The sequence below is a fragment of the Bufo bufo genome, chromosome 3 (assembly GCF_905171765.1).
Source record: "Bufo bufo chromosome 3, aBufBuf1.1, whole genome shotgun sequence".
In the NCBI taxonomy this organism is placed as follows: Eukaryota; Metazoa; Chordata; class Amphibia; order Anura; family Bufonidae; genus Bufo; species Bufo bufo.
In genome coordinates this window covers 37,010,965-37,036,278 of record NC_053391.1, presented here as the reverse complement: position 1 = coordinate 37,036,278, position 25,314 = coordinate 37,010,965, and positions in this window count along the sequence as shown.

Here is a 25,314-nt window from a genome sequence, read left to right as displayed (position 1 = left end):
ATTTTTTTCCAATTTTATTTCGGAGGTGAAGTGATAAAAAAATTCAATCAGCCATCTTGATTTTTTTTTCCATTACGCTATTTACCATACAAGATAAATACTTTAATATTTTTATAGTTCAAGAATTTTTGCATGTGGTGATGCTAATGATCTTTATTAGTGTTGAGAGAACTTGTGTTTTAAGTTCGGCGTCTAAATTTCGGGTTATCGAAGAATCGCGTTATGATTCCACTATCACGGACCATAACGGAATTTAGAATCCATAACGTGATTCTTCGATAACCCGAACCCAAACTTTAGACGCCGAACTTAAAACACAAGTTTGCTCAACACTAATCTTTATTTTTATTTTGCTTATTTATTTTTTAAATGGTGAGGGGGGTTTATTTTACATTTTGGGAGCGGGAGTCCTATATTTTTAAAAGCTTTTTTATAAATTTTTCTCACAATTATTTTTGCCCCCCTAGGGGCCTTGAACATGCAATCATCTGATTGTTTCTCCCGCAGACTGCAATGATTTATTATTTCAGTCTATGGGAGAATCAGAGTGTTTCTTTCAAGCTCAGTTTTAGCCTACATGCACACGAATGGGGTTTGGTTCCGCATCCGAGCCACATTTTTTGCGGCTCGGGTGCAGACCCACTCACTTCAATGGGGCCGCAAAAGATGCGGACAGCACTCCGCGTGCTGTCCGCATCCGTTGCTCCGTTCTGTAGCCCCGCAAAATAAAAGAAAATGTCCTATTCTTGTCCATTTTGCGAACATGGATAGGCATTGTTACAATGGATCCGCAAAAAAAAGGATGCCATACAAACGTCATCTGTTTTTTTTGCGGACCGGAAAACAACGTTCGTGTGCATGTAGGCTAAGGAAGCTGTTCAGTTACTGAGAGCGCATCACTCCCGGTAATTGACTGCTCAGATGTCATGGTCACAAAAGACCTTAGTATCTGAGCGGTAAAAAGTCTGTGATCGGCGTTGTCACCGATCACAGACTCTGCCACTGAGTGTCTGCTGTGTAAAAGAGCAGGCACCCAGTGGCTACAGCAACCACTCAGCTCTTGAGTGGTCGCCATCTTTAAAGATGCAAGATTCACTGTACATGTACAGCAGATGTCGGGAAGGGGTTGCTCTAGACAGTCTCTGTGAGCAACTTGAAATCCATAGGTTGATAGTAAATCTGTAGCACGGTCCTCAAGTATTTGCAATGTATAGCATTGATTTCTTTTGTGGGAGTAGACCAGGCTCGGATTGGCCCACAAGGGAACAGGTGAATCCCCTGTGGGCCCCTGAGCAAGGTGGGCCCCTAGTTCCCCAACCTCTGCACAAGTGGCACATGGCACTGACTGCACTACATATAGATAAGCAGAGTACAGCATCTCACCCAGCCTATGTTTATATTAAAAACTGGGTAGATTATTTAACAAAGTACCTAGTTTATTATTATTATAGATGCATATGGTGGCTGAGATGACTTGTAGGCACAGAGATAGGCCAGCCAGCATCGGGTTACCCTGGGACTTGCACTCTAAAAGTGACAACAGGGGTCCCATTATCTTCTTGTTACTGCTGCTGCTGTGTCGGCAGGTAATATTTGCATGTAGCTTTACAGTGGGCCCCAGAATTAATTTTGCTGGTGGGCCTCAAGCACCCCAGTCCGACACTGGAGTGGACCTGAATGGTCTCCTTAGGTGCCAGGTCTAAGGTGTGTCAGTACAAGACACAATGTTGCCCTTCCACAGAAATAGGTATTACATCACAGAACCTGGATGTCACAAACAATGGATACAGGAATAATAAACACAGTGATGTCACAGTACAGAGATAATAAACACAGTGATGTCACAGTACAGAGATAATAAACACAGTGATGTCACAGTACAGGGATAATAAACACAGTGATGTCACAGTACAGAGATAATAAACACAGTGATGTCACAGTACAGAGATAATAAACACAGTGATGTCACAGTACAGAGATAATAAACACAGTGATGTCACAGTACAGAGATAATAAACACAGTGATGTCACAGTACAGAGATAATAAACACAGTGATGTCACAGTACAGAGATAATAAACACAGTGATGTCACAGTACAGGGATAATATACACAGTGATGTCACAGTACAGGGATAATAAACACAGCGATGTCACAGTACAGAGATAATAAACACAGTGATGTCACAGTACAGAGATAATAAACACAGTGATGTCACAGTACAGAGATAATATACACAGTGATGTCACAGTACAGAGATAATATACACAGTGATGTCACAGTACAGAGATAATAAACACAATGATGTCACAGTACAGGGATAATAAACAGTGATGTCACAGTACAGAGATAATAAACACAGTGATGTCACAGTACAGAGATAATAAACACAGTGATGTCACAGTACAGGGATAATAAACACAGTGATGTCTGTGATATTATACTATAAGGATGTTATGACTGCAAAAACTTCACCCCCTGTATTTACACCCATGTCTGTGAGCTAAACATCCTGGACACTACTGATAAATATTACATGAACTAATACAAGGACTGTGCCCAATCAGTCTGGATTCCTGGACTACCACTGGTAAACCTAGCTACTGTCTCTACTCCAGGTCCTTTTATACTGTGCATTAATAATATTGCTATGTAACATATGTATTGTGTTTGAAGCACTGTGCCGGGTTGTCCAGCAGGTGGCAGTGTATCTGGCAGAGAGAGAGATCTTTAGATAGAATCGAACTTACCATTCCATTCTCCCCCTTCCATTTCTCTCCTGCTTCCTACCAGGGGAAACGTTGCAGGAAGCTATAGTTGAGTTGAGAGTTGGAAAGAGAGCAGACATGGCACAGTGAGGGGAGTGCCCCCCCCCCCCTGCAGCAGGAGTCATCCTGGTGAAGCAGCTTGTAGAGCACCACAACTCTTTGCAGTTCATAGACTGAGTATCACGAGGGGGTCAACGGCCAAAAGGTACCCCACACAAATTACCAGAACTGCTAGAAAGTCCAGTAACCAGACTGAAGCCAGAGAATAGCACAACAGCAGAGAAAGATAAACAAAGTATTTAAGTGTACCTGACCGTTTACCTTGAGTTTGCTGGAGCCAAGAGAAAGATCAATTGTTGTTTGGATGACAGAAGTTTATTCAAGTAAAACCGTTAAACTTCACATAGTCTGGACTCGACTTATTTCTTTAACTACAACTCCTTTTATTCTACAGAGCCTAACCCTGCGGAGCAACAGTATCCAGGTAGGAGCACCATGACACAAACAATTAGGGACACATTACCACTTGACATTCCTAAACACTGAGTGACTTGGCCTTGGGGGGCGGCACATTGCACATACACCAGTGGTAAAATGTCAGCAATTAGAATTATAAGGTCAGATGGGTTTTCATACTCTGGATGTAAACAAGATTGATTCCATTCCCTGCCAGCAAGCAGAGATCCTACACTATGGTAATGAAATGAAGCACAAAATATATTATAAAGTTGTAGCACTGGGTATTGTCAGACTGTACAGGGACACTCAGATGAACCTTTATTGCAGACGGCTGGCAATTCATTCCTACATTTCTATCAGGAATAAAAGAGGAACGGCACAACATATAGTCATAAGAATAGATGCTCTGGAATTATTTCATGGGGATTGTAAGTACTTACTATTCCTATAGTGATTTCTACCATTGCTTTGTTAACCCAATAAGTCCTGAATAACAATAGAAATGTAAAAAATGAAAGGAAAGGAACTAGGGGAAAAAAACCACAAGTGTGAATCCAGCAAAATCCGGGGGGTTGTCCATTAAAGCGGGACATCCCAGGATCGGTGACAGGTTCTGCACTTGTTTATTACCGAAAATAATGGAGATATATTAATATCGTCTACAACATTCCAGTGAAACGTCAGATGATTTTGTGGTTTTTGGCAGCAGTGAAACAATTAAGAGCAGGGACTGCCAACATCTGCAAGTAATTGAGTACGTGCAATAAAAAGACCCAAGCAGATCCCGAGGCTGTGCTGCTGACGTTATTAGCCGGTTGCACCTAGTGCTGACTAACAAGGTTTAATTGTACGCTGGATTTCTGCCAGGGTAGGTTTATTGGGTTTGTGCAATGAGGCTTCATGTACTTCTTCTGTGCTGCTGCCGATATGGACAGTTTACAGCTTCATCCTCTATTGTTGGAGGACGGTGCAAGAAACTAAGAAAGAAGTGTTAGACGGAGCATTGCTGCTGAACTACAACTTCCAGCATGGCATCCAGTGGTATAATATTGTATCTTGCACACAGTGATGTCACAGCACAGAGATAATAAACATAGCGATGTCACAGTACAGAGATAATAAACACAGTGATGTCACAGTACAGGGATAATAAACACAGTGATGTCACAGTACAGGGATAATAAACACAGTGATGTCACAGTACAGGGATAATATACACAGTGATGTCACAGTACAGGGATAATATACACAGTGATGTCACAGTACAGAGGTAATAAACACAGTGATGTCACAGTACAGGAATAATAAACACAGTGATGTCACAGTACAAGAATAATAAACACTGTGATGTCACAGTACAGGGATAATAAACACAGTGATGTCACAGTACAGAGATAATAAACACAGTGATGTCACAGTACAGAGATAATAAACACAGTGATGTCACAGTACAGAGATAATAAACACAGTGATGTCACAGTACAGGGATAATAAACAGTGATGTCACAGTACAGAGATAATAAACACAGTGATGTCACAGTACAGGGATAATACACACAGTGATGTCACAGTACAGATATAATAAACAGTGATGTCACAGTACAGGGATAACAAACACAGGGATGTCACAGTACAGGGATAATAAACAGTGATGTCACAGTACAGAGATAATAAACACAGTGATGTCACAGTACAGAGATAATAAACACAGTGATGTCACAGCACAGAGATAATAAACACAGTGATGTCACAGTACAGAGATAATATACACAGTGATGTCACAGTACAGAGATAATAAACACAGCGATGTCACAGTACAGGGATAATAAACACAGTGATGTCACAGTACAGAGATGATAAACACAGTGATGTCACAGTACAGGGATAATAAACACAGTGATGTCACAGTACAGGGATAACAAACCATGATGTCACAGTACAGGGATAATAAACACAGTGATGTCACAGTACAGGGATAATAAACACAGTGATGTCACAGTACAGGGAAAATAAACACAGTGATGTCACAGTACAGGGATAATAAACACAGCGATGTCACAGTACAGGGATAATAAACACAGTGATGTCACAGTACAGAGATAATAAACACAGTGATGTCACAGTACAGGGATAATAAACACAGCGATGTCACAGTACAGGGATAATAAACACAGTGATGTCACAGTACAGAGATAATAAACACAGTGATGTCACAGTACAGGGATAATAAACACAGTGATGTCACAGTACAGGGATAATAAACACAGTGATGTCACAGTACAGGGATAATAAACACAGTGATGTCACAGTACAGGGATAATAAACACAGTGATGTCACAGTACAGGGAAAATAAACACAGTGATGTCACAGTACAGGGATAATAAACACTGTGATGTCACAGTACAGAGATAATAAACACAGTGATGTCACAGTACAGGGATAATAAACACAGTGATGTCACAGTACAGGGATAATAAACACAGTGATGTCACAGTACAGAGATACTAAACAAAATGCATTGAAGCAACTGCCATGTGATTGGTCGACTAGATAATTGCATTAATGAGAAATAGAACAGGTGTTCCTAATAATTCTTTAGGTGAGTGTATAACGGGGCTTGTTATAAACAGGTCCCTATTGTTCAATGAATAAATGAATCCCACTGGATATGTTCATGGGGTATACTAATAAATATATTATACCAAATGACCCACAAACAGGTCCGTCCCCATCTCCTAGGGCCTAGCGGAGGGCACGATTTCTAATGCCACGGGTAAGAGTTACATGGACATTAGGGTGCCACCCCAATTCGGGGAAAAGGGAACATAAAAGGTACATACGTATCCCCAGGACCTAAAGGATGTCCAATTATATGACAACTGTCAATACCTACGGGATATACAAGTACCATCCCTGTTGCCACCCGAGTCTCTTCCGAAACTCACTCTACCCCATAAGTTAACCCCCACCAGGACCCAGGTAGGAAACGAATTATAACATGAATATAATACCGTTTTTTTGTCAATTCTTTTTTTTTTGTCAATTTTCTTTTTATTATAATACCGGTTTTTACAAACTAATAAAATATTTTCCCCCATGGCATAAATCCAGCGATCCATAGTCTTCATGAATATCCAATTAGCCAGCTCCTCAGTTGTGTGCATCCATAACTGTACATAATTCCATGGCTCAGATGTGTGTAGTAACATAATATCTGTGAAATATACAAAAAAATAAGTGTAAGTAAATAATAACACGACATCTGTCGGGTAATGAAGCTTATGTTCCAATAAAAACAACACAATCCCTTAGTCCCCTGCGGCATTTAGAAGAGGGAGCCCACCTTGAACTCCCGATTGAGGCCCTTAGGTGCCAGAGTATCAAGCTCAAAAATCCATTTAAGTTCCAAACGTCTCAAAAGTCGTTCCCCACCCTCTGTGTAATGAGGGAATACCATCAATAATTCTAATAACATAACAGTGTCAACCACAGTGACCCCATAACAGTGTCAGACACAGTGACCCCATAACAGTGTCAGACACAGTGACCCCATAACAGTGTCAGACACAGTGACCCCATAACAGTTGTCAGCTACAGTGACCCCATAACAGTGTCAGACAGTGACCCCATAACAGTTGTCAGCTACAGTGACCCCATAACAGTGTCAGACACAGTGACCCCATAACAGTGTCAGCCACAGTGACCCCATAACAGTGTCAGACACAGTGACCCCATAACAGTGTCAGACACAGTGACCCCATAACAGTTGTCAGCTACAGTGACCCCATAACAGTGTCAGACACAGTGACCCCATAACAGTGTCAGACACAGTGACCCCATAACAGTGTCAGACACAGTGACCCCATAACAGTTGTCAGCTACAGTGACCCCATAACAGTGTCAGACACAGTGACCCCATAACAGTTGTCAGCTACAGTGACCCCATAACAGTGTCAGACACAGTGACCCCATAACAGTGTCAGACACAGTGACCCCATAACAGTTGTCAGCTACAGTGACCCCATAACAGTTGTCAGCTTCAGTGACCCCATAACAGTGTCAGACACAGTGACCCCATAACAGTGTCAGCCACAGTGACCCCATAACAGTGTCAGCCACAGTGACCCCATAACAGTGTCAGCCACAGTGACCCCATAACAGTGTCAGCCACAGTGACCCCATAACAATGTCAGACACAGTGACCCCATAACAGTGTCAGCCACAGTGTCCCCATAACAGTGTCAGCCACAGTGTCCCCATAACAGTGTCAGCCACAGTGGCCCCATAACAGTGTCAGCCACAGTGACCCCATAACAGTGTCAGCCACAGTGTCCCCATAACAGTGTCAGCTACAGTGACCCCATAACAGTTGTCAGACACAGTGACACCATAACAGTTGTCAGACACAGTGACCCCATAACAGTTGTCAGCTACAGTGACCCCATAACAGTGTCAGACACAGTGACCCCATAACAGTTGTCAGCTACAGTGACCCCATAACAGTGTCAGACACAGTGACCCCATAACAGTGTCAGACACAGTGACCCCATAACAGTTGTCAGCTACAGTGACCCCATAACAGTTGTCAGCTTCAGTGACCCCATAACAGTGTCAGACACAGTGACCCCATAACAGTGTCAGCCACAGTGACCCCATAACAGTGTCAGCCACAGTGACCCCATAACAGTGTCAGCCACAGTGACCCCATAACAGTGTCAGCCACAGTGACCCCATAACAATGTCAGACACAGTGACCCCATAACAGTGTCAGCCACAGTGTCCCCATAACAGTGTCAGCCACAGTGTCCCCATAACAGTGTCAGCCACAGTGGCCCCATAACAGTGTCAGCCACAGTGACCCCATAACAGTGTCAGCCACAGTGTCCCCATAACAGTGTCAGCTACAGTGACCCCATAACAGTTGTCAGACACAGTGACACCATAACAGTTGTCAGACACAGTGACACCATAACAGTTGTCAGACACAGTGGCCCCATAACAGTTGTCAGACACAGTGACACCATAACAGTGTCAGCCACAGTGACTCCATAATAGTGTCAGACACAGTGACCCCATAACAGTTGTCAGCCACAGTGGCCCCATAACAATGTCAGCTACAGTGACCCCATAACAGTGTCAGCCACAGTGTCCCCATACCAGTGTCAGCCACAGTGGCCCCATAACAGTGTCAGACACAGTGACCCCATAACAGTGTCAGCCACAGTGACCCCATAACAGTGTCAGCCACAGTGTCCCCATAACAGTGTCAGCAGCAATGACCCCATAGCAGTGTCAGCCACAGTGTCCCCATAACAGTGTCAGCCACAGTGACCCCATAACAGTGTCAGCCACAGTGTCCCCATAACAGTGTCAGCCACAGTGGCCCCATAACAATGTCAGCTACAGTGACCCCATAACAGTGTCAGCCACAGTGTCCCCATACCAGTGTCAGCCACAGTGGCCCCATAACAGTGTCAGACACAGTGACCCCATAACAGTGTCAGCCACAGTGACCCCATAACAGTGTCAGCCACAGTGTCCCCATAACAGTGTCAGCAGCAATGACCCCATAGCAGTGTCAGCCACAGTGACCCCATAACAGTGTCAGCCACAGTGACCCCATAACAGTTTCAGCCACAGTGTCCCCATAACAGTGTCAGCCACAGTGACCCCATAACAGTGTCAGCCACAGTGACCCCATAACAGTGTCAGCCACAGTGTCCCCATAACAGTGTCAGACACAGTGTCCCCATAACAGTGTCAGCCACAGTGACCCCATAACAGTGTCAGCCACAGTGACCCCATAACAGTGTCAGCCACAGTGACCCCATAACATTATCAGCCACAGTGACCCCATAACAGTGTCAGCCACAGTGTCCCCATAACAGTGTCAGCCACAGTGGCCCCATAACAGTGTCAGCAGCAGTGACCCCATAACAGTGTCAGACACAGTGACCCCATAACAGTGTCAGACACAGTGACCCCATAACAGTTGTCAGCTACAGTGACCCCATAACAGTTGTCAGCTTCAGTGACCCCATAACAGTGTCAGACACAGTGACCCCATAACAGTGTCAGCCACAGTGACCCCATAACAGTGTCAGCCACAGTGACCCCATAACAGTGTCAGCCACAGTGACCCCATAACAGTGTCAGCCACAGTGACCCCATAACAATGTCAAACACAGTGACCCCATAACAGTGTCAGCCACAGTGTCCCCATAACAGTGTCAGCCACAGTGTCCCCATAACAGTGTCAGCCACAGTGGCCCCATAACAGTGTCAGCCACAGTGACCCCATAACAGTGTCAGCCACAGTGTCCCCATAACAGTGTCAGCTACAGTGACCCCATAACAGTTGTCAGACACAGTGACACCATAACAGTTGTCAGACACAGTGACACCATAACAGTTGTCAGACACAGTGGCCCCATAACAGTTGTCAGACACAGTGACACCATAACAGTGTCAGCCACAGTGACTCCATAATAGTGTCAGACACAGTGACCCCATAACAGTTGTCAGCCACAGTGGCCCCATAACAATGTCAGCTACAGTGACCCCATAACAGTGTCAGCCACAGTGTCCCCATACCAGTGTCAGCCACAGTGGCCCCATAACAGTGTCAGACACAGTGACCCCATAACAGTGTCAGCCACAGTGACCCCATAACAGTGTCAGCCACAGTGTCCCCATAACAGTGTCAGCAGCAATGACCCCATAGCAGTGTCAGCCACAGTGTCCCCATAACAGTGTCAGCCACAGTGACCCCATAACAGTGTCAGCCACAGTGTCCCCATAACAGTGTCAGCCACAGTGGCCCCATAACAATGTCAGCTACAGTGACCCCATAACAGTGTCAGCCACAGTGTCCCCATACCAGTGTCAGCCACAGTGGCCCCATAACAGTGTCAGACACAGTGACCCCATAAAAGTGTCAGCCACAGTGACCCCATAACAGTGTCAGCCACAGTGTCCCCATAACAGTGTCAGCAGCAATGACCCCATAGCAGTGTCAGCCACAGTGACCCCATAACAGTGTCAGCCACAGTGACCCCATAACAGTTTCAGCCACAGTGTCCCCATAACAGTGTCAGCCACAGTGACCCCATAACAGTGTCAGCCACAGTGACCCCATAACAGTGTCAGCCACAGTGTCCCCATAACAGTGTCAGACACAGTGTCCCCATAACAGTGTCAGCCACAGTGACCCCATAACAGTGTCAGCCACAGTGACCCCATAACAGTGTCAGCCACAGTGACCCCATAACATTATCAGCCACAGTGACCCCATAACAGTGTCAGCCACAGTGTCCCCATAACAGTGTCAGCCACAGTGGCCCCATAACAGTGTCAGCAGCAGTGACCCCATAACAGTGTCAGACACAGTGACCCCATAACAGTGTCAGCCACAGTGACCCCATTGATGGTTCAGTGATGGCAGCAGCCTAGACACTGAAGCCCCAATGAACAGAGGAGGCAAGCCCACTGTTTTTCCAGTCTGGACGTTTCCCCTTAATTTGTGCGGCTCTGGGACATTCAGTGTGAGTAGGGATGGACTGGATATAATATGGGGGAATGGGGCAGTACTAGCAGTAGGAGTAGAAGGAGAGGTACTAGTAGGAGTAGTAAGTAGTAGGAGAAATAATTGGAGTAGTATTAGAAGAAGTAGTAGGAACAGTTGGAGTAGTAGTAGAGTAGAATTACTAGGAGGTTGTAGTAGTAGAAGAAGTGGTAGGCTTAGTAGTAGTAAGTATGGGTATTAGTATTACAATAGAAGTAGGAATAGTAGTAGGAATAGTAGGAGGAGGAGTAGAGAGGTTAGAATAGAAGTAGCACTAGGAGCAGTAATAGTAGTAGGAGTGATGGCACAAAGTGAAAGTACTTTCACTCAGCTAGACAAACAGTTAACCCTTTGTGGCAGAACGGCTGAATATTTTTATTAAAGACCAATTGAAAAAATGATTTTTAGCCCAAACTTAGTAAAATGCAATCGTAAAAAAAAAAAAATTGCCCCTGAAGGTGTACACAGCCTTTAACTATTAAACTGACTAGACACATAAGCTATTCAGGACCCTTCGAAAGCACCCCCTTATTGAGAGAATTCTTATGTAGGTGCTCTGTAATGTGAAGATCATTACACAAGGCCAATATTGCAGGCAATAAATACTAAAGTTTATTTATTTAATGAACAACATAAAAATGTCATAAAAAGTTCCCTGCAGAAATGACGCATGTACAGGCCGCAGAGCGGTATATCTGCTGTCTAACTAGGTCAGGGACGTGGGTGTCAGTGCATAGAAGAAAACCACAGAGGTGCGATTGCTGACATGTGATGGTTTGGAGCCATAATAAGATATGATGTAATATAATATGTTACAAACAATCGTGGAGTATAGGAATTGTCTTACTCATGGAGGACAAGGCTGAGAAACGGCAGCCTCCCTCCATTCATTTCTTTGGGAGTGCCATAGCAATGAATGGAGGGCGGCTGCGCATGCGTGGTGCCCTCTAACGAGCTTGAGGCGCTCCATCCTAAAGATAGTCTATCTGATATTGATGGCATATCCTACTGATATCCCACCAATGTTCGAAAACACATATCAACATTTTTATCACATATGTGAATATTCAGTGTAATATTTTTAATAAAAAATGGGTTAATGATTTTCTGGATATCATTTATTTTTTATTTCAGAGAACTGGCGCAGCTCGGGAGAAGTCTTGGAGATGGGAGAGAGAGGTTCGGATTATGGTGGAAGTCAGTCGTAAGTCATTGGCGGAGAGTACGGGTAGGGCGGTAGACAGAGATGAGGGAGGAGATGTAGGAGTGCAGCACTGTGGAGGGCTTTGTGGGTGAGGACGAGCAGTTTCAATTGGATCCTATAGTGTACAGGCAACCAGTGCAATGACTGACACAGGGCGGGGGCATCGGAGTAGCGGTTGGACAGATAGGTGACCCTGGCTGCTGCATTAAGAATAGATTGGAGAGCGGAGAGTCTGGTGAGGAGGAGGCCAATTAATAATGAGTTGCAATAATCGAGGCGGGAATGGATCGGGGCAACAATGAGAGTTTTTGTTGTTTCATAGTGAGAAAGGGGCGGATACTAGAGATGTTTTTGAGGTGCAGGGGACATGAACGGGTGAGAGATTGGATGTAGGGGGTGGAGGAAGGATCAGTTTCAAACGTCACCCCGAGACAGCGGGCGTGCTGCCTAGGAGTGATGATGGTGTCGCACACTGAGGGGGAGATATCAGGTTTGGGTAGGTTAGTATAAGGATAGAACACAAGAAGTTCCGTTTTTGAAAGATCCAAGCCTATCAAGAGAACAATACACTGCTGTCCCAATTCTACACCTACTATTATCACGAGGATTACCCCGCAGATAACATTTTCCCCTCACAGCAGCAGTAACCTGTCAATGGATTACTTTCTATATAGGATTTCTTATTGTTTGTGCTGACTACCACAGGAGGATTATATTTTGTATTTAATTTTCAATGGTATGAAATGAAAAACAGCCAAAAAAATTTTTAAGAAAATTCTATGAATACTGAGTTAAAAATACCCCTTTCTGATGGGTATCTCTTTAAGTTCTGCAGCCACTTTTAACTGCTCCCCACCTGAGAATAGGTTATCATAGTAAAATCCTGGAATTCCCCTTTAAGGATGTGCACAGTGTATTGCAATTCTGCCTGCTTGCAGCTGGCAGGGTATGCTGGGAGTTGTAGTTTCACAACAGCTGAACAGCCACAGCTGGTATTCTAGAAAGGCACTTCCAAGGTCAATATATATATAGGACATTAACCCCTTCACGACGTGATGTACTATTACATCACATGTTGAGTCAGATGGTGCCCGCTACATCGCTGATCGCGGGCATTTAACCCCTCAGATGCGGATGGCAAATGTGACCACTGTATCTGAGAGGCCGAAAACCCAGAAGCGTGTGCTTCCTAGGCAGGAACCCCTCCCCCGGGGCAGAGATCAGGGAAGGTGTTCCACTGCAGTAATAAGCCAGAGCCTGTACTATGTTTCTAGGCTTATTACTTGTACTTTACAAATCAGTCCTGCAGGTGGCAGCACAGAACTGTAATATCCTAATCTTTGTATATGGTAATGGATATGATACCATTACTTTATACAAATCTAGTCTAATAAGGAATAAAGTTGGGGTCCATTTGCGGCGAGGGGGGCTAAAAAAAAAAAAAAAAAAGGAAAATAGTTTTTAAAAAGTTTTAAATATATAAAAAAAATATATAAAAAAATAAAAACTCCCCAAAATCAATAAAATAAACATCATGGGCATTGTCGCGAGTGGAAACACCCGTACTATTAAAATATTAAAATATTTTTCCCATATGACAAACAGTGAAACAGAAAAAAAAGTTAAAATGGCCGATTCGCTGTTTTTTGGTCGATTCCCATTCCACAAAAAATTGAACAAAAAGTAATCAAAAAGTCATACGCGCCCAAAGATTTATGATTAATAAAAAGTACAGATCACCCCGGAAAAAATAAGCCCTCACACAGCTCCATACACATAACTACAAAAAGTTATAAGGGTCAGATTATTACGATGAAAAGAAAAAATTGAATTAAAAAAATAAATAAAATTTCTCTTCCCAGTATTAAAATGAGACAAAAACTATACAAATGTAGTATAGCTGTAGTATAAACATATTGCAGTATGTATAATTGTACTAACCTGGAGAATGAAGAGCACAAATCAGTTTTACCGCATAATGAACTCAGTAAAAACAAAACCTATAAAATTTTGGCAGAATTGCATATTTTTTTCCCAATTCCACCAGATCTGGATTTTATTTTATTTTTTTGCTTTCCACTACATCCCTGGCAATATTAAATGGTGCCTTTAGAAAGTGCAACTTGTCCCACAAAAAACAAGTCCTCACATGGCTATGTGAACGGAAAAATAACAAAAGCTATGGATCCAAGAAGGCAGTTAAAACGTAAAATCGCTTTGTCAGGAAGGGGTTAAGGGTCTGACAATGCATCACTTATAAATCCGGACCTTCAGAGCAAGAGCTGCTCCTTCTAGGGGCCAGTCCAACATTTGGGAGTACCCACATCTATTATCCAGAGCAGAGCGTCTTTACTAAAAGTGTCTCTTAGGCCTCTTTCACACTGACGTGTGTGATCCGTGGCCGTATTGCGGCCCGCAAATCGCGGGCCGCAATACTCGGCCACAGTTCCGTGTGCATACTGCATCACGGATGCGGACCCATTCACTTCAATGGGTTCGCAAATCCGGAATAGCGGAACGGCCGCACGGAACGGGACCCCCCGGAAGCACTACGGAGTGCTTCCGTGGAGTTACGTCCCGTACTTCCGTTCCGCAAAAAGATAGAACATGTCCTATCTTTTAGCGGAACGGGCGGATCGCGGACCCATTAAAGTGAATGGCTCCGCGATCCGATGCGGCTGACCTACGGCTGGCGATTGTGCATTGCGGCCCACAATTTGCGGGCTGCAGCACAGGCACGAGTCACACACGTCAGTGTGAAAGAGGCCTTACTCTAGACTCTTACTCCTGGCAAGGCCATGCAGTACATAGATAGCCCATTGCTTTCAATGGCCACCATGTAATGCTTTTTTCCCCCTGTGGGGGAGCTGCAGTGAAAATAAACACTTGCTCCCTGCTGCTATCACATTGCCGGGGTCACAGCAGCGGAATATGGTTCCTGCATAGACATCTCGCCTGGCCCTATCAATCAGGAAGGAGAAGGAGTGGCTGGGAGAGGAAGCAGTAGGAGTAAGGGTGCACAGAGAGGCTTGGTCCCGCCCTCAGTGCACTTACTTTCCCATCTGCATATGGATTAAAAGTGGTTTTCTCCAGAACTAAGTAACAGATCACTAAGTGGAGGGTATCATTACACTCTGCTGAGCTAGCCCTACATGGCATTGTACCTTGTTTATCAGTGAATTTGTTGGCCACACAATTAAAATTAATAGAATTCTCCTTAAAAGGGAGCTTTCAACAAGGCAAAAAAAAAAAAAGTACCAGTCAGGAGATCAAAAATATGTGGTGTGCTCTTGTAACAGCGTCTCGTGGGCATTGCTCTCTATTATTTCTGACATGACTTTTTGACTTTTGGTCTGTTTTTTTCCAGTTTTATCTTAGATTGACTTTTGCCCCCAGGGCTGTTAGTAGCCGAGATAAGATCTTTTCCCGCCGAATTATTTCCTTCCTTTGGCCATATAGGGTAAAAAGGAAGAGCTGCGTACCCGTAACCAGCGTACAGACGGCACGAGGAGTGTCAGGTTTTATAACTGCATAAACCTAGTACCCTTCCAGTAAGGAAGATTCCTGAGCAAATAGGTGTGCCGCACGTGGGAGTGATAGACCCGTCGGGTGGGTGCACACATGGGTGACCTATCAGTCTAGTCAGTTGCACTGTTACTAGCCTGTGGCAAATCATTAACCGCACGACTTCTGTCATCACGGACACAACTTACACAGGTGACCGAGAAATGAGAAGAGTAGAATTAGCTATGGCCAAGGGCCTACAGGTAGACCATGTAGCTGCTATGGGGTCCAGCCCCATCCACTGCTACATGGTGGTCAAAACCTGTCCTGGAGTCCAGGGATGTAATGTAAGAACTGCAAGGCCCCATACCAAGTTTTGAATGCCCCCTCGAACGTTTACCATGAATTGCCCCTACCACCATTTTTCTCTCTAAACCCATGGAATTGGACTGCGTGTGGACGCCTATTCTGGTCCACAAAATGTGGTACTGTGGAATGGACATACGGATGTGGACAGCACACAGTGTGCTGACCACATTTTTTGTGGCCCCCTTGAAGTGAATGTGTCTGCATCCTATCCGCAAAAAATAAGGAATGGATGCGGACTAAAAATACAGTGGTGTGAATGGGGCCTAAGAAGAGTAATACCACATACAGCATGGCTTGCAGGGTAGGATCCTCTGTGCTATTTTCATGTGTCAGGAGGTCACTTTCTGAAACCACATGTGGGTCTTGTTTCAGTATCTGTTCTATATCTATAATATAGAAAGTGTCTAACTTCTCGCTCTACAAACCAAGTTCTGTAGTTTTTTTTATATTCGAGATCTGTAAACTGCTGGCTCTGTACATGCTATTGTTGGACCTTCTGTAGGCAGAGGTTGTGCGAAAGTATTTATTTCACCTAAACAGGTCCAAAATTCTGTGCAGATTTTTTTCATAATATGAACTCGGTTCGGTCCCAACTTTGCTATTTTTCGAACGGCAGACGAACCCAAATATTTTAATTTTAGTTTCAGACGAATCCACTAAAACAGCGCCATTTTAGTGCACATGTCGGTGGGAAAAAAGCACTAGGGAAGAAGAAGAGGAATGGGTCTATATGACCCTGAGAGGGAGTGGGGGGCATTCCCTGACTGGCTCCTAGGCTGACAGACATCCTGGATGAGCCTGCCCGAGCAGAAAGAGCAGAACGTCATTCTGTGCTGGTCTGAAGAATTAGGGTGGCTGGTGTCTGCAAGCGACCATAAGGAGTCAGGGACAGCGAAAAATCAATCAGGGACAGTCAGAAATCAATCAAGCTTATAGCCAGGGAGAGTAAAGGGAAAGGTTAGGCTTCCAAAGAAGAATTGTGTGTGTTGTATAGAATAGGGACAACCAGGGCAGACAGGGAGAGAGGAGACGGGAGCTGAGGCTGACTGTGCCTGCTATCAGAAGTGCAGATCCCTCAGAGCTGCAGATCTCAAAAGCATGTACCTGCAAGCAAATACTTTCATTTTTTTTGTCCCCCATTTTAACAGAGGTCCTTTTTTTGGTGGGGTTTAATTTAATTAAGCTGCATATATACGTGATTACTGCAGCAATACTCAGGTGTGGAAGCAATTTACCTGCGTGTATTAAGGTGATATTCAGCGTCAAGCCTCAATCATCTATTTACGTATATTCAGTTTCCACATAATTGCAATTGACTTCTTTTTTTTTGGGGGGGGGGGGGTCAATTTAATTAAGCAGCATAAATATGTGATTATTGCATTAATACCCACATTTTCACACTCCTCCTGCTGATTCCGATGAATAGACCTTGCCTTGCTGGCGGTGCCCCAATTTGCCACTGTTGCTGTCTGTCTGCCTACCATCACATTCTGTATGGCTGCTGTGGCCTGCATAATGCCACTTTGCCATTTTCCAATCATCACGTTCTGTACGGCTGCTGCTGCCGCCTCCATTATGCCACCTTCACCATCATACCACTGCTTTGACCTGCCGACCATTATCTTCCATAAGGATGCTGCTGCCTACATCATGCTGCTGCCTTTGTGCCAACATGTACAATATGGCTGCTGCTCCTCGCCTTTAATCCCCTACTGCCACCACTATTAACACACAGTATCTGCCGCCACTATCACTACTACTACTATTGCTACTTCTACTACCCATAGACAGACTTGTATGTTCCATGCTATGCTGCTCCTGCTGCTGCCACTATATCGTACCCTTTCCACATACACACTGCATGGCTGCTGCTCCCAATTAAAAGGGAATTTTTTTTAGGCTCGTTCACAATTAGACACTTTTTTTTCTGACAATCAACACTTGTACGTGTCATACGGGCAGGTATTCCAACCCTGTCAAGGCATAATTTTTGGACGCTTAGTCCCCCAAGCCACTTTTTAAAAAAAAAAAAATTGGAAGCTTTGGAATATGAAAAAGCATAACACATGTGCCGGCGTGGTGAGTTTTTAAACACGCTGTATGTTAACGCCATCAAATGTGTGTTTACCCATAGATATGTACTGTATGTCAGTGTCACTCAGACATCATTTACTATTGCTGTCATTGCGTTCCAGAGTTTGGGGAAGGGGTAGGGAAAAAAATTCTTAAAAAATGAATGAAAAGACAAATAACAAGTATTAGAGTCCTAGGAGGCTGGAGGGTGTTCTATATCAACTTTCTGGGCAATTCGAGCAATTTAAGTTCAGCCCAAATTGATCCGGGTCTGAACCGAACTTTTTCAAAAATTCGGCGAAACAGACCCAAAATGACGGTGCTCGGTTTTTCTGGTACAGATCTCCAAATACCCTGCACAGAGTAAAATGATAACATTCTTACTACCTGCAGCCACCACTAGAGGGTGCTTATTAGCTTACTGTTTATGCAGCTTGCAGTAAGCTCATAAGCTCCCCCTTGTGGTGGCAAGCAGCCAGAATTTAGCCTCTATGCTATTGCAAGGGATTTAGAGCTCTGTATCACAAAAAAACAACTCCGACTGTTATATAATAAAATACCTGATAAATAATAAGGTGCAATAGTCACAGACCGGTGACTCAACAGTTATATCATATTAGGAAGTAAGTGCAACATAGTGTAAAATAGTCACCAAGTGAAAATACTGTAGATACAGGTAACATATCTGTAGCTCTTATATGTGGCGCTTTTTGTTGAGGACCTTAGGCTACTTTAACACTCATGTTTTGGGCGGATCCATCATAGATCTGCAAAAACGTATCCGTTACAATAATACAACCGCATGCATCCGTCATGAACGGATCCGTTTATATTTTCTGTAACATAGCCAAGACGGATCCGTCTTGAACACCACTGAAAGTCAATGGGAGACGGATCCATTTTCTATTGTGCCAGCTTGTTTCAGAGAAAACGGATCCATCCCCATTGACTTACATTGTGTGCAAGGACGGATCCGTTTGGCTCAGTTTCGTTAAGCGGACAGCAGAACGCTGCAAGCAGCTTTTTGGTGTCCGCCTCCAGAGCGGAATGGAGACTGATCGGAGGCAAACTGACGCATTCTGAGCGGATCCTTTTCCATTCAGAATGCATTAGGGCAAAACTGATCCGTTTTGGACCGCTTGTGAGAGCCCTGAACGGACCTCAGAAACGGAAAGCCATAACGCAAGTGTGAAAGTAGCCTAATTATCCTGATGATGCTGTCTTATCCTATGCATGACTCATTTTATTCAAATTTTAATAACATAGTTTAATAAACCATATTGACATGGTGAAGTTGAAATAAGATACAGGTCTATCAAGTCCACCATAAAGTCCTACATGTTGATCCAGAAGAAGGCAAAAACTTCTATGGTCATCACAAATTACCCCATATTAGGGGAAAATTTCTTACCCGATTCCAAGTGCTGTACACAGAGGAAATAGTCACCCATACACATATACATTGTGATTCAACTTCTCATGCCTGCGTTCCATGCTCTGCTCCTCCAGGTAGGCACAGGTGCCAGTTCACTCCCTTTGTTGCCACTGCTGCCCTTGCCTGGCAGCTAGGACCTGCTGGCCCTCCTCTGCCCTCCAGAGGCCAGTCCGGCCACCAGACTCCTGTGTCCTCTGTAGCAGGCTGCAGCCTGCGCTTGTCTTCTAGGTCTCCTTGTTTGTCCTGTAGGGCACGCACACTCCCTGACTTTTAAAGGGCCAGCACGCATGCACCCTAGATTTTACCAGCCAATGCCCAGACACCTGTGAGTATTTAAAGCACCTTTTCCTAAAGAGAGGTGGCTGGGCAATTGAAGTTCTAGCGTGCAAAGGTGTTGTGTTCCATAAGTCTGCCCATGTACTGACCTTTGCCCGATTCCTGACTCTGATGCTCCTGTGCCTGATTGCTGTATTAACCTTTAGCTGTCTGCCCTGACCTCGTACCTGTTTCACGGATTAACATGTACTCTGCCTGCCCTGACCTCAGCCTGTTACTGACTTTAGCAAGTTCCCTTCTTCTCTGCACTAGGTTTTTCTTGTAGGTCAGCTGTCAACCACACCAGGATTACTCCAGGAGGTAATGGCCTGATGGCTCCCTTGCAGCAGATCCTTTCATAGAGATTAAAGTATATATACCAGGGAGCTGCCAGGATAATGCCCTTGGGTTTAGCCCAAAGTCAAACCAGTTGGCTGACAATTTGGTTCCACACCCGCTGATCGTAACACAACTCATCGCCATTTTAAAGATCTATGCATGTCATCAGTGAATGGAATCTTACTTGTTTGCTGTAGAACTGTAGGAACTTGGAAGACAAAACAAAATTGAAGTGATCTATTTAAATTAAAAAAGAATCCAAAAATTCTTCATGAATGCCTGCAATGTATTGAAGACTCTCAGATAGCTTTTCATATACAGAAAAAATATTTTAGGGAGGTAATTCAACATAAACAAGTATTTACAGCCCACTGTAGACATGTTGGGGTGTCGTGACCCTAAGCCATGAATTGTAAGCTGTTGCTAATGATCTGAGGTGGAGGACCTTAGAAAAGCTATGTGTTGAGTGCCCTCTGGAGGAGTTACACACAAGTTCTTCTGTGCATGAATCACAAAAATTGTCACCTCTTGCCTGCATTACTTACGTCAGCTGTCAGGGAGCAAGGAGTCCAACTAGTCCACTCTGATATTCTTTTTCTGTACAGTAAATTGAGCTGATTAGTCGTCTATTGTCCTTCTTGCAGGGTTTCCTGTCGATTTGATCCTGGAATTTCCTTTTAAAAAAAAATTCTGATGGTAATTTATAAATGATATATGCATGTTTTGCAGTCAAATACGTTGCGGGGTGGAGGGTTCAGGCAGGCGGTCCAGCAGCACAGTCCCTCAAAGGAAAGGTCGTGTGTAACAGATAATCTCTGGTTCACACAGACGCACTGCAACGATAAAAAGAACATTTCTGTGATTTTTGTAATTGTAAATAAGATATAATAAGAAAAATAATAAATATCTAAAAATTGCATAGACAACATATTAGCTCCAAAGCTACCAACATCTATACTGGTAACAATGGTTTCCTACCCTGGGCCAGAAAGGTCAGGTGCCCCAAACCACCTACAAATAGATAACTGCTTATTTCACTTCTTTCAGGGGTGTACACGGCTCACAGGGCCCCATAGAAAAGCCTGGGGGTTCGTCGGGAGCTCTAGTGATTTATACAATCATAGGAATTCATACAGTTACCACTAACTGCAATTCCAGCTGTGAAAATCTCTTTGTACTGAGCTCCCTCTAGTGATGGCTACATGAAAAAGCAAGAAGAAGTACAGTACAGACGGAACTGCCTGCCGGAATCCAACAGCGCAAGTGTGAAAGTACCCTTAGTACGGCAAGGTGACCAAAAAATGAGTTTTGACAGTTTTTAAAATTTTTGTTTGTTTGCAGTCTTACACAATAAAAGCATTTGTAGAGGGAAGTCAGGTGGGTGTATGTATATGGATATATATATGTATCTGCTCCTTCATTGATATGTGTATGTACAGTACAGACCAAAAGTTTGGACACACCTTCTCATTCAAAAAGTTTTCTTTATTTTCATGACTATGAAGGCATCAAAACTATGAATTAACACATGTGGAATTATATACATAACAAACAAGTGTGAAACAACTGAAAATGTCATATTCTAGGTTCTTCAAAGTAGCCACCTTTTGCTTTGATTACTGCTTTGCACACTCTTGGCATTCTCTTGATGAGCTTCAAGAGGTAGTCCCCTGAAATGGTCTTCCAACAGGAGTTCCCAGAGATGCTTAGCACTTGTTGGCCCTTTTGCCTTCACTCTGCGGTCCAGCTCACCCCAAACCATCTCGATTGGGTTCAGGTCCGGTGACTGTGGAGGCCAGGTCATCTGGCGCAGCACCCCATCACTCTCCTTCATGGTCAAATAGCCCTTACTGTCAAAGTTTTCCCAATTTTTCGGCTGACTGACTGACCTTCATTTCTTAAAGTAATGATGGCCCCTCGTTTTTCTTTACTTAGCTGCTTTTTTCTTGCCATAATACCAATTCTAACAGTCTATTCAGTAGGACAATCAGCTGTATATCCACCTGACTTCTCCTCAACGCAACTGATGGTCCCAACCCCATTTATAAGGCAAGAAATCACACTTATTAAACCTGACAGGGCACACCTGTGAAGTGAAAACCATTTCAGGGGACTACCTGTTGAAGCTCATCAAGAGAATGCCAAGAGTGTGCAAAGCAGTAATCAAAGCAAAAGGTGGCTCCTTTGAAGAACCTAGAATATGACATATTTTCAGTTGTTTCACACTTGTTTGTTATGTATATAATTCCACATGTGTTAATTCATAGTTTTGATGCCTTCAGTGTGAATCTACAATTTTCATAGTCATGAAAATAAAGAAAAATCTTTGAATAAGAAGGTGTGTCCAAACTTTTGGTCTGTACTGTAGTTCAGCAATGGGCCTCCCTTATCCCTGGACCAATAACAGTTGTGTGTCTGCCTCTAAGGAAGCTAATCCACTGTTTTATGTCAGTCATTCTGCCATCTTTGTTTGGGGCACAAATTCAAGTCAGAGGTCATGGGTCAAATCAACCATAATAACTGATCCTTTTTACAGGCCCTCTACTAAACTGCTTCTCTTGCTCTTCTTTACAAAATCAAAAATTCTATCTACCTGCAGCTGCCAGCAGGGGGAGCTCTTCTATCACTACAGTATATACATTTATGTTGCTATAGAGGGTTTTTTCATCATAGCTTTTTTTCCCTTGTTTTGGGTAGGGCCCCTTCAGAAGTTTGCTATGGCACCTCATGATTTCTGTGTACCCACTGCCATTATGACAGCACCACTTAGTTAAACCACAGACACCAGGCACGTGGTATGATCCTACTTTCAGTACTTCCAAGGGCATACATCCCAATATAGGCAGCAGCTATGGGGCACAATGAAGGGCGAGGCTGTCTTCCACCTACCCATTTGGCAATGTGGACCTTACCAGGGCCAATCTGAATAGGCCCAGTGGTCTCTTTGTCCTTCTCCTCTCCCAACTTTACAGCTATTGGGGTGCACGAGGTAGCAGTTGCACCCGGGCTTTGGTGCCTCATTGTACCCAATGGCAGCTGGGGGCCCTGTTAGAATTTTTGCATTGGGCCCAAGGAACCTCAAGCTGGGTGTGATGGTGGGGACATTTAAATTCTTGACTTTTGGACCCAAGCAACTCTGTGTAAACGCCTGAGAACTTTTATGCTTTTATTGCACTTTGTGTACCACATATACAGTCAGGTCCATAAATATTGGGACATCAACACAATTCTAACATTTTTGGCTCTATACACCACCCCAATGGATTTGAAATGAAACAAACATGATTTGCTTTAACTGCAGACTGTCAGCTTTAATTTGAGGGTATTTACATCCAAATCAGGTGAACGGTGCAGGAATTACAACAGTTTGCATATGTGCCTCCCACTTGTTAAGGGACAAAAAGTAATGGGACAGAATAATAATCATAAATCAAACTTTCACTTTTTAATACTTGGTTGCAAATCCTTTGTAGTCAATTACAGCCTGAAGTCTGGAACGCATAGACATCACCAGACGCTGGGTTTCATCCCTGGTGATGCTCTGCCAGGCCTCTACTGCAACTGTCTTCAGTTCCTGCTTGTTCTTGGGGCATTTTCCCTTCAGTTTTGTCTTCAGCAAGTTAAATGCATGCTGAATCAGATTCAGGTCAGGTGATTGACTTGGCCATTGCATAACATTCCACTTCTTTCCCTTAAAAAATTCTTTGGTTGCTTTTGCAGTATGCTTTGGGTCATTGTCCATCTGCACTGTGAAGCGCCGTCCAATGAGTTCTGAAGCATTTGGCTGAATATAAGCAGATAATATTGCCCGAAACACTTCAGAATTCATCCTGCTGCTTTTGTCAGCAGTCACATCCTCAATAAATACAAGAGAACCAGTTCTATTGGCAGCCATACATGCCCACGCCATGACACTACCACCACCATACTTCACTGATGAGGTGGTATGCTTAGGATCATAAGCAGTTCCTTTCTTTCTCCATACTCTTCTCTTCCCATCACTCTGGTACAAGTTGATCTTGGTCTCATCTGTCCATAGGATGTTGTTCCAGAACTGTGAAGGCTTTTTTAGATGTTGTTTGGCAAACTCTAATCTGGCCTTCCTGTTTTTGAGGCTCACCAATGGTTTACATCTTGTGGTGAACCCTCTGTATTCACTCTGGTGAAGTCTTCTTTTGATTGTTGACTTTGACACACATACACCTACCTCTTGGAGAGTGTTCTTGATCAGGCCAACTGTTGTGATGGGGGTTTTCTTCACCAGGGAAAGAATTCTTCGGTCATCCACCACAGTTGTTTTCCGTGGTCTTACGGGTCTTTTGGTGTTGCTGAGCTCACCGATGTGTTCCTTCTTTTTAAGAATGCTCCAAACAGTTGTTTTGGCCATGCCTAATGTTTTTTCTATCTCTCTGATGGGTTTTTTTTTTTTTTTTCAACCTAATGATGGCTTGCTTCACTGATAGTGACAGCTCTTTGAAACTCATCTAGAGAGTTGACAGCAACAGATTCCAAATGCAAATAGCACACTTGAAATGAACTCTGGACCTTTCATCTGCTCATTGTAATTGGGATAATGAGGGAATAACACACACTTGGCCATGGAACAGCTGAGAAGCCAATTGTCCCATTACTTTTGGTTCCTTAACAAGTGGGAGGCACATATGCAAACTGTTCTAATTCCTACACCGTTCACCTGATTTGGATATAAATACCCTCAAATTAAAGCTGACAGTCTGCAGTTAAAGCACATCGTGTTTGTTTTATTTCAAATCCATTGTGATGGTGTATAGAGCCAAAAATGTTACAATTGTGTTGATGTCCCAATATCTATGGACCTGACTGTACATAAAAAAGTCCCAAAATATAGAATAAAATATACATTTAGGAGTAAGAGTATTTAGGAAGTGAAAGAATAACCCCAAATGTCGATCGTTCTGTACTCTCACGTTAAAAATACGCCAACATTTTCTTAACTTCCCATCTTATGGAAAATCAAAGCCTTGTTATCTCCGAGACAGTTTATTTTACGTTGAAGGTCAATTAGAACTGTACTCATCCAGTTAAGAGGCCATTATATATTGAAGTGATATCTTCTGCAGACTCATACATGGCAACTGCTCTGCAGTCAGCCTCATTATTTATTGAAGCACTCGGATCTGTTCCTCCCGTAGAGCTTCCTTACAGCAGATTTGTTAGGATATTTGTCCTTGCGTGCTTCCTGACAGCTCTTATCTCCTACCACACATTGTGTCTTTCTAAGAAACCACCACCAGCGCAAATTAGG